Source organism: Bos indicus x Bos taurus, chromosome 10, assembly GCF_003369695.1.
Source record: "Bos indicus x Bos taurus breed Angus x Brahman F1 hybrid chromosome 10, Bos_hybrid_MaternalHap_v2.0, whole genome shotgun sequence".
NCBI classification, from domain to species: domain Eukaryota; kingdom Metazoa; phylum Chordata; class Mammalia; order Artiodactyla; family Bovidae; genus Bos; species Bos indicus x Bos taurus.
The window spans coordinates 90,061,330-90,076,764 of NC_040085.1; positions in this window are offsets into that span (position 1 = coordinate 90,061,330).

Sequence of the window (15,435 nt, forward strand, 5' to 3'; positions counted from 1 at the left end):
CCTAAAGACGCCATGGTCTAATGTTCTGTGGCCTTGTAGACACGGCTTACACTTTAGGGAACGTTGCTACCATCTTATCTGCTATTTCCACTCAATCTTTAAGTTTGAGTCTCCTCCCCTGTGGAGATTTTGTCTGGAGTTAATAGTTTTCCTCTCCTCCCTGATCGTCTTCTACTTATATTTTCTTCTGGCTTAGTGGGTTTGTCTGTCTCCTCTCTGGACTTTAAAGACCTTTGGGAGCAGCCTGTGCTGTGTTCATCTCTGACTCACCGTTCTTGACAAGGACGTGGCCCAAGGAAATTCTAAAAGGGTTCATATGGCAGACTCAGAAAACATGTTCCCTTTGTTCCATTGCTCGTTCCAGCCTTCTGTCACTTACACACTGTGCTACGTGGTCCAATTGCTTAACCTTTCTGTGCCAAACTTTTTTCAACAGTAAGTGAAGTTTGCAACAGTGTCCATCATACAGCGTAATTGCAACTAGTAAAGGACTTAATGCATGAAACATGCCTATAAGGTTGGGTTAGTCACTCAGTCCAGGAGTTAATATATGTAACATACCTATAAAGGTGTGTGTGTGTATTAGGCACTCAGTCAAGGACTTACTACATGTAATATGTCTATAAACGTGTGTATGTTAGTCCGTCAGTCATGTCCAACTCTTTGTGACACCATGGAATGTAACCTGCCAGGCTCCTCTGTCTATGGGATTCTCCAGGAAAGAATACTGGAGTGGGTTGCCGTTCCCTTCTCCAAGGGATCTTCCCAACCCAGGAATCGAAGCCAGGTCTCCTGTATTGAAGGTAGATTATTTACCATCTGAGCAACCAAGGAGGTGGTAAGTGATAAACATACGTGAAATATTAGATATTAATGTTATATTGGTATAATCACTATGGTTATTGTATTATTGTCTCTTTCATGATATTGCCAACAAGTAGTTCTCAAAATTTGGCATGCTAGATAAATGCTTTTAAAACCCAGAATGCTAGACTTCAGGGTCCTGGGCTCTGCATTCTTACAAATAATTCCACATTTTTAAAACACGTTTCCAGCACTGTGATAATTCTGGAAGAGGTCATAAAATGTCGAGTAATCCTAAGATTCTAAACTGTCACATAAAGATTTTAGTATTCCTTACGGTGATTAATACGCACACACAAAAAAACATACATACCATCGCCTTTAGCTACTGAAATTAAGGCAAACTATTTTTTTCCTAGACTATCCTCAGTGTCAGAAATGTGTATATACCTAAAATTCATTATCTTTCTTTACCATATTAGGCTGTTTAAAACTCTACTTTTGCTGTCTAGCATTTATAACATTAACGATATCTCATATGTTTATTTGAAGCACTCTGCAATTTAAAATCCACTTGCTTCATGATTTTTGTACATCTTTTACAGATAAATCTAGTCATTCAAACAACAAAGCAAAATTAATTTTACAGTAGTGATGTTGAAATACACAAGGAAAGACCAATAAAAATCTGTATCTTGCAAGTTTTCTTGCACTGTAGGTCAAATAATAAACTATCCTCCCCAGTATCTGCATTGTAGTTGAAGTTCTAGAAAATTCTATCTTCACCATTTATTATACTCAAGGCAGGTGTTATTTGCTCTAAAAACTTGAACATGCTGTATTACTAAGTGTGTATAAGGGAGAGTAGATTTGTAAAGCCAACAATTTGGAACAACTTCAGACAAAATTTCAATTGATTTTTATTTGGAGTGTAAAATTCAGGATAAAACTCAACACATTCCTTCTGGACTATACAGACAATAGCTAAAGAGTTTTTAAAGTCACATTTGAATGTGTCCATTCCTGTTGTGTGCTTATAGGAATACTCAGTAAATAATTACTTTAATAAAAAATGGGGTTAAGAAAAAATATAAGTTCAACATCATGACAGAGAAGTATTTTTAAAGTATGTATTTCTGTAATAAGATCTTTTTGAGTCTAAAATAGCAGTCCCAGGCCATAATGTTCTTCTTTGAGACTGTCTATGATAGCCATAAGGTGGAAACAATGAGAAATCAGGGAATTACAGCACATGTTAAAAGCATCCTTACTAGGAAGGGATAGTTCAGACTTAACATTAAGCTACAATTCTCCCTATTCTGTATATTCTGTACTTCACTTTTAAATTCTCCATTTAATACCAAGAGACACATTCAAATACCCAACAGATATGAAATACAAGATATAATGCTTACTTGGAAGTAGAACAAGTTAACTTTCAAGACAGTTGGTTACATTATGTTTGGTATCCTGTTTTAGGTTTCATCTTATTTGGCTTTTGCTCCTGAGAGTGTATAATATGACAATCTATAAGATTCCTTTTCCTCTTCAATACGTATGTTTTCTGCGTCTGCTATGTGCCCAGCACTGTTCTCGGTGCTGGGACAAGAGAGAGCCAAAGGCTTGACCATCACGGAGCTTACATTCTGGCCCTGGTAACAGACATCCATGTTAAAATGAATGAATATATTTCAGATACAGTGAAAAATGCTAGGAAGCAAACGAATTCAGGTCAACAGCATGGCTGAAGGGTAGCAGGCAATATGTATCTGGGAAAGGTGAAACAGGGCCATCCAGAGAAACTACACTTTATCACAGACAACAGCGAAGGAATTTGTCTTGCAACTGTCTGTGAGGAGCGCTTTAAGCAAAGGAACAAGCAGGCACGAAGGCCAGGAAGGAGGAGCATGTTTACTAAGTTCACACTGCTGACTTTTCTATTTGCTGCCTCCAGACACTCTACCTACTTTGAAACTTAGAAAGATTAATCACCTTCTAGCTTTTCAGCCTCTGTCTCAAAGGGCTAAATTTTATTTTCTTTTTTTTTTGTCTTGTACTAATTTTCTAAAAAAAAAAATAAAACAATTACAAAAGCAGTACATGACTTCTGGTAAAAAATTAAAATTATATAGCAAAAGCTTCCCTCTCCAATCTCCTGTCTTACAAGTAACCACTTTAGCTACTTTTCATATCCCATTATTTTTCATTATGTTTTCTTTGCATTTACATATATACTTACACATAAAACAATCTGTGTGTGGGATTTTTGTATGTATTTTGGCATATGTGTATACACACACACACACACACACACACACACACACACACACACACACACACACACCAGGGCTTCTCTGGTGGCTCAGACAGTAAACAGTCTAAGCCCACAATATGAGATAGCCAGCTTCCAATCCCTGGATCGGGAAGATTCCCTGGAAAATGAAATGGCAACCCACTCCAGTATTCTTGCCTGGAGAATTCCATGGACAGAGGAGCCTGGTGGGCTACAGTCCACAGGGTCGCAAAGTCAGACACAACTGAGCAACTAACACACATATATACACCCTAGAATTACCACTCTTTTCTACTCATAGTCAGATACAAAAAATAAGTCCACAGCTCAACCCTTATTATTTCTACCTTCTTTGCTTAAACACTGAATTCACCATAGTGAGTTTAGTCCAAATAGCTACTATAATTGAATTCTTAATTACATTTACCACCAAAATGTATTCTGAGTCTGTCATCACTGTGATCCTTCTCTGTTTATCTTACTTTTTGACTCAAGCTACTAAGTATCTAATGTTCACAATGCTGCAGGTAGCATGACCTCATGAACACATGACTTCACTGGCTACGACTTTCTTTCTCTTTTCTAGTAAATTCTGCCCTATATTGGCATCTCTGGCTGCATTATTTCTATAATCGACCCAAAGCAGACAGTTTTGTTTTATTCTGATGGTTACAGGCTTGAGAAAAACCAAAGTAATTTTATATCTTTTGTTTGCTTGGCTCTTTGAACTGCCCAGGGCTTTGCAAAACAATTTTAAAATATAGTTATGATGGTTTTCTCAAAGTACATTTTAAAATTTCTCATAAATGGCTTTTTGGATTGTTCCACTGGACTAATACAGAGAACCAAGAATAAAAGAACCATTTTTTTTCACTTCCATGAGGCAAAAAAAAAGTTTTAAGTTTTAGTAGGCCAAAGGACTTTAAAAGTTATTTGCTTTTTTAAAAATTTTCTTTTCATGAACAACTTACAAAAGGGCTCCACCAATATTCACAATTATGCTTACAATTTTCTTCCCACAACTAATTGAAGATACAAAACTCGCACCCACAAGCAGCCACAATGACCACAGAATGACAATGGAGTGGCCTATGGTCAGCAGTGATTCATTATGCCTGAAATGTTTGCAATTAAACTTAATGGAGGGGAAACAGACCTCTCTTTATAAGCGGTCGTCTCCTTTTTCCCATTGATTCAACCACAGTATTAAACACATATAAGAATATATTGTCTCTAAAATTCACAATTTGATTGAAGTGTCTGTTAACTCAAGTGAACACAAACAAACTCAACTATCTGTTTTTAGCAGTATTTTGTGAAATAAATAATTGTTGTTGATTTAGATTTTCCAAATGTTAATATAGATCAGAGTCAAGAAAATCAGAATGAAGGTACAGGGCATTAAAAGGAAGCTATAATTATCTAAACACACTATGGCAAAAGCAAATTCCAAAATATCATTAAAGATCCCATAAAATATTTTTTTAAAGCCTGTAAATAGAGTTGCTGTGATCAGACATTTCCCTCCCGTACATACTTTAAAGAATAGGAGACTGAAAGAAAATAAAACCAATAAAGTAAAATATCCATAAACACCATCAGGAAATCATCAATTAAACTGACCCTAATAAGTTGTTTAATAAGGCTTTATACTAACAAAGATCCCATTAAACCACAGAATGAACAAACACCACATCACTGTCGCCAGTCCCTTTACCTCTTTTATTTCCTGTCATACACAAGCTAGAAAGAACACAGAATATACTTGACTATAACCTGTCTAGATTTGTTAAGTGAACAAACTTTCCTTCAAACCCAGATCACACCCAAATAAAACTTCCCATTCTATTGACCCAAATGTAAGGACATGCAAAAATGTCAATCTCTTCAGCCCATTGTTGGATTCTCATTGATACCAACCTTAAAGTCTTCTAAGAATTCAGAATGAATTTAGACTAAGTTATTTCCAGAATGTAGAATAAGAGTCTGCCACTATATAATTGTGGAATCAGGCTCCAAAGAACAGAATAGAATATATAATCAGAAAATTACTGAGTTCTCTGAAAAAGCAAAATAAATAAATAAATAAAAAATAATATGGAAGTGTTCATTTCCTCTTGCAAATATGCAAGAGTAATTTTCTGCAGTTGAATTTAGGATTCTTTAATCATTTAAGTAGCTAGTATGATATTTGAAATATTTTACTCATAAAATTCTGTTGGTTTTTAGAATTTTAAATGTACATTTTGTTACTTAATGAGAATGTTATGGTGTGAACATCTTAAGATATTCAAGACACAATAGTTTATAAGGCTGAGATTTTATATAAAAGCAACACAAATTCCGCTAGCCAGTAGGAGGAGTCAGAACGGATCTCTAGATCTTCTGAAATTACATTCTTTTATTCTCTCTTCTTCCTTTGCTATTTTGTTGTTCTATTCTAACTATATTTCTACCATTTATTTGCTTTTTCAACCTGTATTCACCCAAGACGCATATTTTGTACTAAGGCATTTTTCCGGGCACTTACCTGGATACAAAAGGAAAATAAGACAAAAATTTCCCATTATATTTTAATGCAAACAAAGGAATTACATACTGTGATATGTTAGAAGGTCCTAAGTGTCAGGCAGAAAACTAAATCAAGAGTTTGGACAGAGGGTGATTGTAATTATAATTACGGGTATGGGCACTCTTTGTCCCAAGGGACCGAAAGATTAGTTAGCTCCACTAAGAATGACTGAACATCCTCTGTGGTCATAGGCCCAAGCTCAAGCAAGATCCATTTCACCTTTACAAGCACACAGACATGGATATTTATCCCACACAACTGTTAATTACATGTGGCTTTTCCCATGATTAATTAAATGTGGCCTTGACCTTTGTCTTTTCTTTGCTTCAAGTTACAGTCTTTGCACCAAGTCAAACCATTTTTTTTTTTAAATAGATTCTTCATCTCCCTTCGGAACTCCTGGTGGTATTCAATTACATTTTTCAATTTTCTTATTTTGCTCCTTTTACTGTGAGACATGCAGCGCTAACGTGAATTCCCTATCTGAAAAATTATCCATTTTCTTATCCAATCTTCTGTAATTGACAGGTTGTCCCATTGTGCAACACAATACATGGTTTTACAAAGTATACCTTGTCTACCAAGGCATTCATAGGGCTGGAACAGAAATCAGGTATCATCTCAAATAATTATTCTCAACTCTGGCTTGATTTTTGCATCACCTGGGTAACTAAAAATATTGATGCCTGGACCTGGAATGCCTACCACAAGTTTCATTTCAATTGTCTGAGCTAGGACTCAGGCATCGGATTGTTAAAAATCTCCGTAGGTTCTTCTACTGTTCAGTCAAGGACTACAAGAAACTGGAATGAGCCTTTTTGTTCAACCTGAGTCAGTATCACTGGCATAAAGTGGGAGACTTTTAGAAATGCAGAATCTCAGGCCCCATCCCAGAACTACTGAGTCTGGGATTTTTTTTAATTTTTTATTTTGTATTAGGGTATAGCCAATTAACAACACTGTGATAGTTTCAAGTGAAAAACGAAGAGACTCAGCCCTACATACATGAGTATCCATTCTCCCCCAAACTCCCCTCCCATCCAGGCTGCCACATAACACTGAGCGGAGTTCCCTCTGCTCTATAGTAGCCCCTTTTTGGTTATCCATTTTAAATATAGCAGTGTGTACATGTCCATTCCAAACTCCATAGCTATCCCTTACCCATGTCAGACTCACAGACTTAGAGAATGAACTTATGGTTGCCGGAGGGGAAGGGTGAGGGAAAGAACCTGCATTTTCAACAAGATCCTAGGTGATCTTTATGCATACTAAAGGTAAAGGAGCATTGCCCTAGATACACATTTTCATTTTGCAGATAAGGTAATTAGGAGAAATCATTTGCCCTGCCCGCGGTTGGTACAGCAAACTAGGGGAGGGTTTTGAGGTGTGAACCCAGGTGTTAGGTGTCTCCATCGTGAGCTGCCCGTCTTGGCTACATATGGCCCTCAGTACAAAGAACTGTCAGTTATTGTAAGTGACTGCAACCATGATGCAAGTGGGAAAAAAAAAAAAATCCCTCCATGGATTAATTAAGGAAAGAAGAATATATATTATTTTTAAATAAGAATTATAAAATACTTTAAAATAAAAATCACTTTTTAGAGCAAAAGGACTTGAGTAATTAATACTGATAATGTGTTCCTACTTTAATGAATATATATAAATTTACTTGTCATAAAGATCTTGTAGAAACCTTTAGAAATATATATACCAGTCAAGCAATACATTTTCTCAAGGAGACTGCCCTATGGTATTTCTTTTGCTTTGTTTTACTTGGTTAATCCTTTTATCAAAAACTGAACAAAAGTAAACTTTTTATAGACATTAAGTATCATAAATTCTAAGATAGTAAAATTAGCTTTAATGTGATTTTCCCATTCAGAAAAGCAATTTGATTGATGTCAAAACATTTAAATATGGTTAGAGCATATAGAATGTTCTAAAAACAAAACAAAACTTTTCTTTTTAACTAAAGAAAATGCCTAGAAGAATTTGCAACCTAATCTGTACCCATTCAGCTATTCATTACCAAACGCAAAGACCTTTGAGCCAAAAGCACACTTTATTAAAAAAAGATTGGCTTAAACAATTTTTGTGTGGACATTTCAGTTTCTTAATCTTTATGGAAGAATATGGCTACATCTCCCCTATTACCATAAATATTTTCCTATCAGGTAAAATATTTAAACATCTATTTTCAAAGAGTAGAAACTGTATATTTAAGTTAAGCAAAATCATTTAAAATGAGGTAGTTCTCATATTTATCATAATTCAAAACTACAATAAAAAGTCCTCATGTGGAGTTACAGTGTTGTGTTCTACTACATACTAGTATCTTTTAAAAATTTTTGAATCATTATTAATTTAAGTAAGTAATTATTTGGGTCCTTATTGACTAAGATTTTATTCCCCCCTCAAGGAAGCTTGGGGCTTTCCAGGTGGCACAGAGGTAAAGAATTCACCTGCTGTGCAGGAGACACAGGAGACATGGGTTTGATCCCTGGGTTGGGAAGATCACCCAGAGAAGGAAATGGCAACCCACTCCTATATTCTTGCCTGGGAGATCCTACAGACAGAGGAGGCTGGCGGGCTACAATCTATGGGGTCGCAAAGAGTTGGACACAACTTATTAACTAACAGCAGCAGCAGCAATGAACCTTGAGAAATAATTGTTTTCTAAGCTAGTGTCATTTGTCTTATTTGAGCTAGTAACTATCTTCATTGATTTTGGATGAACTACCTCCTTAGCTGTTACACTTATGCCAAATTAATTTCACATCAAGAATATCTCCCTAAAAGTATATCTTTCACCCATATCCTTTACTACAGGTTTATATGATTTTTATCATAATTTACTCTCCACTCAACCCTTATAAGATTTTCTTTCTCATTCTCACAATCGGGATATATTGTACTGTTTGAATCTACAAATCCCATTAAACTATTTCTAAGTCACAGGCTGCAAATCAGAACTGGCTGTGCTGAATTCAGAACAAGAATAAAATGCCCCAAAGGGGAAAAAAAAAAAGACACTTCAAGAGATAATGAACAGAGCTTCCTACTTAGGAAATGCTTGAAATCCAAAACTTGAAATTGAGATCCAAATGTTGTTGCAAACATTTTGAAAATAAAAGTGCACACACTTTTGATATTTAAGATGTTAATTTAAAAATAACTTGAAAGGGCCTTTCCTCAATTTGGCCTGTGCTAACTACAGAAAATAGAAAAAGAAGAAAAGGGAATCAGATCTATAAATGGAGAGAGAAAAACAGATTTCCGGAGAAAGGGAGAGAGGAGAAAGGAGGCCGTTGAGCAGGTAACATTTCAAACCTGGAAAAATACAGTAGTTAGAAGCATATATTAACAAGGACAAATGTCCTTTCATTGCTGTGAGTGGAAGAAACAGGGGTGCTTTAAACATCCCGGCTTATATATAATGACCCACACAAACTTCATTAAAAGAACATTACAGCTGTTTCAGGAAATTCACAGTTCAGGGTGAAATATACCATATGTCCGCGATACCTACGCACAGCAGGGTGCATGGAGATAGCTATTAGGCTGACTCCCTGTTGTGCCCAGGTACTGCATGACATATGGCGCCTTTCACCCTTGACTAACATTTCCTTCCTTGCATTGTTTCCTGCAGTAAGTTGAATGTCTTCTGAATATTGTTTCCCGGTCTAAGGATTGAGTTTTCATCGACCACTATCCCCCATGACAACACACATATATGCATTCATATATGTATGTTGACATTCCAAGTGTTGGCTGTCGGGGAAAGTTTACTACTATGTTGACATAAGCATTTATTAAACTTTAGTCCTCAATGAATACGGTCAAAAGATATATTTATATTCCTTAGCATATCTTCTGTAGGGGAAAAAAATCACAAGGACAATGAGCTTCTCCTTGTGCAGAGAGATTTTTCTCTGGGTAACCTATTGTACTTGGCAATACATCACCATACATCATCTAATCAATCTGGGAACAAGTTTAACATAAAACAATGACAATATTGTTGTAGGTGGGCTGCAAAATGGAACAAGGTGTTATCTCTAAACTAAAGAAGGAAATGTTATAGATAATGAGAGAGGGGGGAAAAAAATGTGGTTAACCAAGAAGGACTCTTAGGAATGAAATACAAGAAATTCAGCATTTTCTTCACCATCTGAAGCAAATGTATTTTCTGAAGTTCATCCTAATATTCAGGGGCTTTCCTGGTGCTCAGAGGTAAAGAATCCACTTGCAATGCAGGAGACACAGGAGATGCGAGATTCAATTCCTGGGTTGGGAAGATCCAATATGCAAACATACTTCTGACCAAATTTATTGAGGACTAAAGTTTAATATAATGCTTATGTCAAAATAATAGTCAACTTCCTCCCCCTCCGACAGTCAGCGTTTGATCAAATGTCTACATTCGATGAATATTCAGGTAAGAAATATTGTATAATCCTACTTGCTATCCCCAGTGTGTAAGACTCGGCTAGAACACTTTTGTTCATTATTTCCATTAATTCTTTTTTTTCCCCATTTGTTTAACTGAAGTATAGTTGATTTAAATATTTTAGGCATATAGCAAAGTTATACACATACATACACATGTTCTTTTTTACATTATATTTCCTTATAGGTTATTATAAATGATACTGAATATAGGTACCTGTGTTATACACTAGGTTCTTGCTATCTATTTTAAATATACTAGTATCTATCTATTAATAAAGAGAAGGAAATGGCAACCCACTCCAGTACTCTTGCCTGGAAAATTCCATGGATGGAGGAGCCTGTTAGGCTACAGTCCACGGGGTCGCAAAGAGTCGGACATGGCTGAGCGACTTCACTTTATTTCTATAGTTTCTTTTGGAGAAGAAAATGACAACCCACTCCAGTGTTCGTGCCTGGAGAATCCCGTGGACAGAGGGGCCTGGTGGGCTACAGTCTATGGGGTTGCAGAGTCCGACACGACTAAACAACACACACACACACACACACACATGCCTGTTAACAGCAAATTCCTAATGGATCTCTCCCCTTCCCTTTCCCGTTTGATTCTGTAAGTTTGTTTTCTCTGTCTGTGAGCCTATTTCTGCTTTGTAATAAGTTCTTTTGTATTACTGTCTATAGGACTGTCTATGTTGCTGCAAATGACATTATTTCATTCTTTTTTATGGCTAATATTCCATTGTGTGTGTGCACATAAACATATCATATATATGTATAGCATATTTTCTTTATCCATTCATCTGGTGATGGACACAGGTTGTTTGTGTGTCTTGTCTACAATAAATTGTGCTGCTATGAACATTGTGGGGGCATGTTTCTTTTTGAATTAGAGTTTTCATCTTTTCCAGATAAATTACCAGTACTGGGATTGCTGGGTCCTCACCAGTATTCTTATTTGTAGATTTTTTAATGATGGCCATTCTGACCACTGTGAAGTGACACCTCACGGAAGCTTTGGTTTGCATTTTTCTAAAAATTAGTGATACTGAGCATTTTTTCATGTGTTTGTTGGCCATATGGATGCCTCCTTTGGTGAAATGTCTGTTTAGGTCTTCTTCTCATTTTTTGATTGGGTTGTTTGTTTTTGATATTGAGCTGTATAAGATGATTGTATATTTGGAAATCTATCCCTTGTTGATCATGCTGTTTGAAAGTGTTTTCTCCCACCGTGTAAGTTGTCTCATTTCGTATATGGTTTCCTTTGCTGTGAAGACCTTTTTAACGTTTAATTAAGTTTCACTTATTTTTGTTTTTATTTCCATTATTCTAGGAGATGAATCCAAAAATATGGCTGTGATATATGTCAAAGAGTGTTCTGACTATGCTTTTCTCTAGGAGTGTTATAGTATCCAGTTTTACATTTAAATCCTGACTTCAGTTTATTTTTGTATATGGTGTTAGAGAATGCTCTAATTTAATTCTTTGACATGTATCTGTCTAGTATTCCCAGCACTATTTATTGAAGAGATTATCTTTTCTCTGTTGGATATTCTTGCCACCATTTTATAGATTAATTGACCATATGTGTGTGAATTTATTTCTGAGCTTTCTAAATTGCTCCACTGATCTACATGTCTGTTTTTGCACGAGTTACACACTTTTCTGATCGGTATAGCTTTGTAGTATAGTATGCACTCAGGGAATGTGCTTCCTTAAGCCCCATTCTTCTTTGTCGAGACTGTTTTGGCTATTTGAGTTCTTTTGTGTTTCCATACAAATTTTCTTTTTTTTTCTGTTGTTTCAGTTCTGTGAAAAATGCCATGGGTAAATTTATAGGCAATCTGTAGATTGCCTTGGGTAGTATGATCATTTTAACAATATTGATTCATTCAGCCTAAGCATATTCAGGGTTTTTTTTTTTTTTTTTTTCATCAGTGTCTTATAGTTTTTTGGAGTACATACAGGTCTTTTGCCTCCTTTAAGCATGCCAGCATACTTTTGGTCTCTTTTTCTCACAATAGGGAGATTTGTATAAAGAGATAATACATAAGATACATTTAACCTGCATTTTAAGAAAGTACATTTATTATATTTTTAATCCCAAGGCCTTTGGAAATAACAAAATAGGTACCACCAACCATATTTCACTCATTTTGGTTGGTTAAAAGGAAAACAAAACCTAAAATGCTTCAGCCTTCTTCCCTCGCTTATGCAATGACTTAATCCTCACTCATTTTTCTCTCACCAAATCCCCAAGACACAGCACTCAGTGGAGAAAAGTATAGAGAAAAGGGAAAAGATGGCAAGGAAAGAAATTGAAGAATAAGAAAAAATTAGACCAATGGGAGAGGTCAGAAAAGGCACCACATATCTTCAGGGGGATGTAACTGCTGGGCCACTGAATTCTGTGTATGACATGCCACCCTGCACTTGGTCACTCAGGGAAAAGGCTTGCCAACACCTAATGTGAACTAAGAACATATAATCTGTGTGTTTAAAGCAGAGTCCTGGTGGGGATGGAACACAAGGCAGCTTATAGCAGAGTAAAGACATGAACCCGGAGGAAAAGGAATCTGCTGGGGTTGAAGTTCTGCTAATTTCTTCTCATTGTGTGGTCTTGGCCAGTTTACCTGACCTGACCTTCAATTGCTTATGAAGACTCCTTCATTGAAAGAATCATACTTAAGTAGAGTACCGTGGGAAGACTGAGATCGCCCACATGAAAAGCATATTGAAATGCATTATGCATATGTTCGGCAAGTCCTCCAATCTCGCGGCTCAGCAGCAGTGAGGTGAAAAGCTTCTGAGACACCATTTCCTATGAGCTGGTGAAGTTTTCCAGCTGGGGTGCAAAGGCTTTTGCCAGGATTGGCCCAGAGTGTTTGCTGAGAGAAAATTAAAATGAAAATAACCTAAGTTTATTTAACTATCTTAACTTTCCAAAAAATGTATTTCTTCCATGTCATATATGATTTATTCCTAAACTACCAGGAATCTTTTAAACCAGATATTCTCCCCACTTTCTGAGCATGCCCCAGTCATGAGAAATCAGACATCCTACTTAAAACAATCTGCTTGTTGACTGAGAAAGAATTAGAACCCAATCAGCTTATTCTCAGTCCAGAGAAGTTTCAATCTGTAGTTTAAACTGAGTGTGTGTTAGTCATTCAGTCGTGTTCAACTCCTTGTGATCCCATGGATGATATCCCACCAGGTTCCTCTCTCCATAAGATTCCCCAGGCGAGAGTACTGGAGCGGGTTGCCATGCCCTTCTCCAGGGGATCTTCCCAACCTAGGAATTGAACCTGGGTCTCCTGTATTGCAGGCAGATTTTAAATGTCTAGGCCACTAGGGAAGCCCTCAGACTTAGTAAGTTCACTTCAGTTACTCAGACATGTCTGATTCTTTGTGACCCCATGCACTGCGGCATGCCAGGGTTCCCTGCCCATCACCAACTCTCGGAGCCTACTCAAATCAATGCCTGTTGAGTCGGCAATACCATCCAACCGCCGCATCCTCTACCATCCCCCCTCCTCCCACTTGGAATCTTTCCCAACATCAGGGTCTTTTCTAATTAGTCCGTTCTTGCCATCAGGTGGCCAAAGTATTGGAGCTTCAGCATCAGTCCTTCCTGTGAATATTCAGAACTGATTTTCTTTAAGATTGACTGGCTGGATCTCCTTGCAGTCCAAGGGACTCTCAAGAGTCTTCTCCAACACAACAGTTCAAAAGCATCAATTCTTCAGTGCTCAGTTTTCTTTATGGTCCAACTCTCACATACATACACGACTATTGGAAAAACCATAGCTTTGACTAGATGAACCTTTGACTAGATGACTTACGGACCTTTGTCGGTAAGTAATATCTCTGTTTTTAATATGCTGTCTAGGGTGTCATAGCTTTCCTTCCAAGGAGCAAGTGTCTTTTAATTTCATGGCTGCTGTCACACTCTGTAGTGATTTTGGAGCTCAAGAAAATAAAGTCTCTCACAGTTACCACTGTTTCCCCATCTATTCACCATGAAGGGATGGGACTGGATGCTATGATCTTTGTTTTTTGAATGTTTAGCTTTAAGCCAACTTTTCCATTCTCCTCTTTCATCTTCATCAAGGGGCTCTTTAGTTCCTCTTCACTTTCTGCCATAAGGGTGGTGTCATCTGCATGTCTGAGGTGATTGATATTTCTCCCAGCAATCTTGATTCCAGCTTGTGCTTCATCCAACCAGGCATTTCGCATGATACACTCTGCATATACGTTAAATAAGCAGGGTGACAATATACAGCCTTGACTTACTCCTTTTCCTATTTGGAAACAGTCTGTTGTTCCATGTCCAGTTCTAACTGTTGCTTCCTGACCTGAATACAGATTTCTCAGGAGGCAGAACAGGTGGTCTGGTATTCCCATCTTTTTAAGAATTTTCCACAGTTTGTTGTGATCCACACAGTCAAAGGCTTTGGCATAGTCAATAAAGCAGAAGTAGATGTTATTCTGGAATTGCTTTTTCTATGACCCAACAGATGTTGGCAATTTGATCTCTGGTTCCTCTGCCTTTTCTAAATCCGGCTTGATCCTCTGGAAGTTCTCAATGCACGTAATGTTAAAGCCTGGCTTGAAGAATTTTGAGCATTAATTTACTAGTATGTGAGATAAGTGCAATTGTGTGGTAGTCTGAGCATTCTTTGGCATTGCCTTTCTTTGGGATTTGGATGACAACAGACCTCTTCTAATCTTGTGGCCACTGCTGGGTTTTCCAAGTTCACTGGCATGTTGAGTGCAGCACTTTAACAACATCATCTTTTAGGATCTGAGATAGCTCAGCTGGAATTCTAGCACGTCCACTAGCTTTGTTCATAGTGGTACTTTCTAACACCCACTTGACTTCACACTCCAGGATGCCTGGCTCTAGGTGAGTGATCACACCATCGTGGTTATCTGGGTCATTATGATCTTTTTTTTGTATAATTTTTCTGTGTATTGTTGTCAGCTTTTCTTAATATCTTCTGCTTCTGTTAGGTCCATAGTGTTTCTGTCCTTTTTTAGAATGTGCCATTTTCTTTATAGAAAAGAGAGATGACTTAAGCTGCAGCTTGTCCCCCTTGGGGTTAGGGAGCTGTATTTGAGTCATGGGTATAGAAATTTATCAACCTCACTTTTGCCAAATTGTCCATTCAATAACTGTCAAGTTTCATTTCTGTCTTTCACTTGAGGTGTTTAGAGGCAGGTGAGTTCTACATCTCCTCTTTTTAGCAGCCTGATTATCAAAAGGTATGTAAGCCTAGCCTATGGTAAAGTAAGGGACAAAACATGTCAGAGGCTA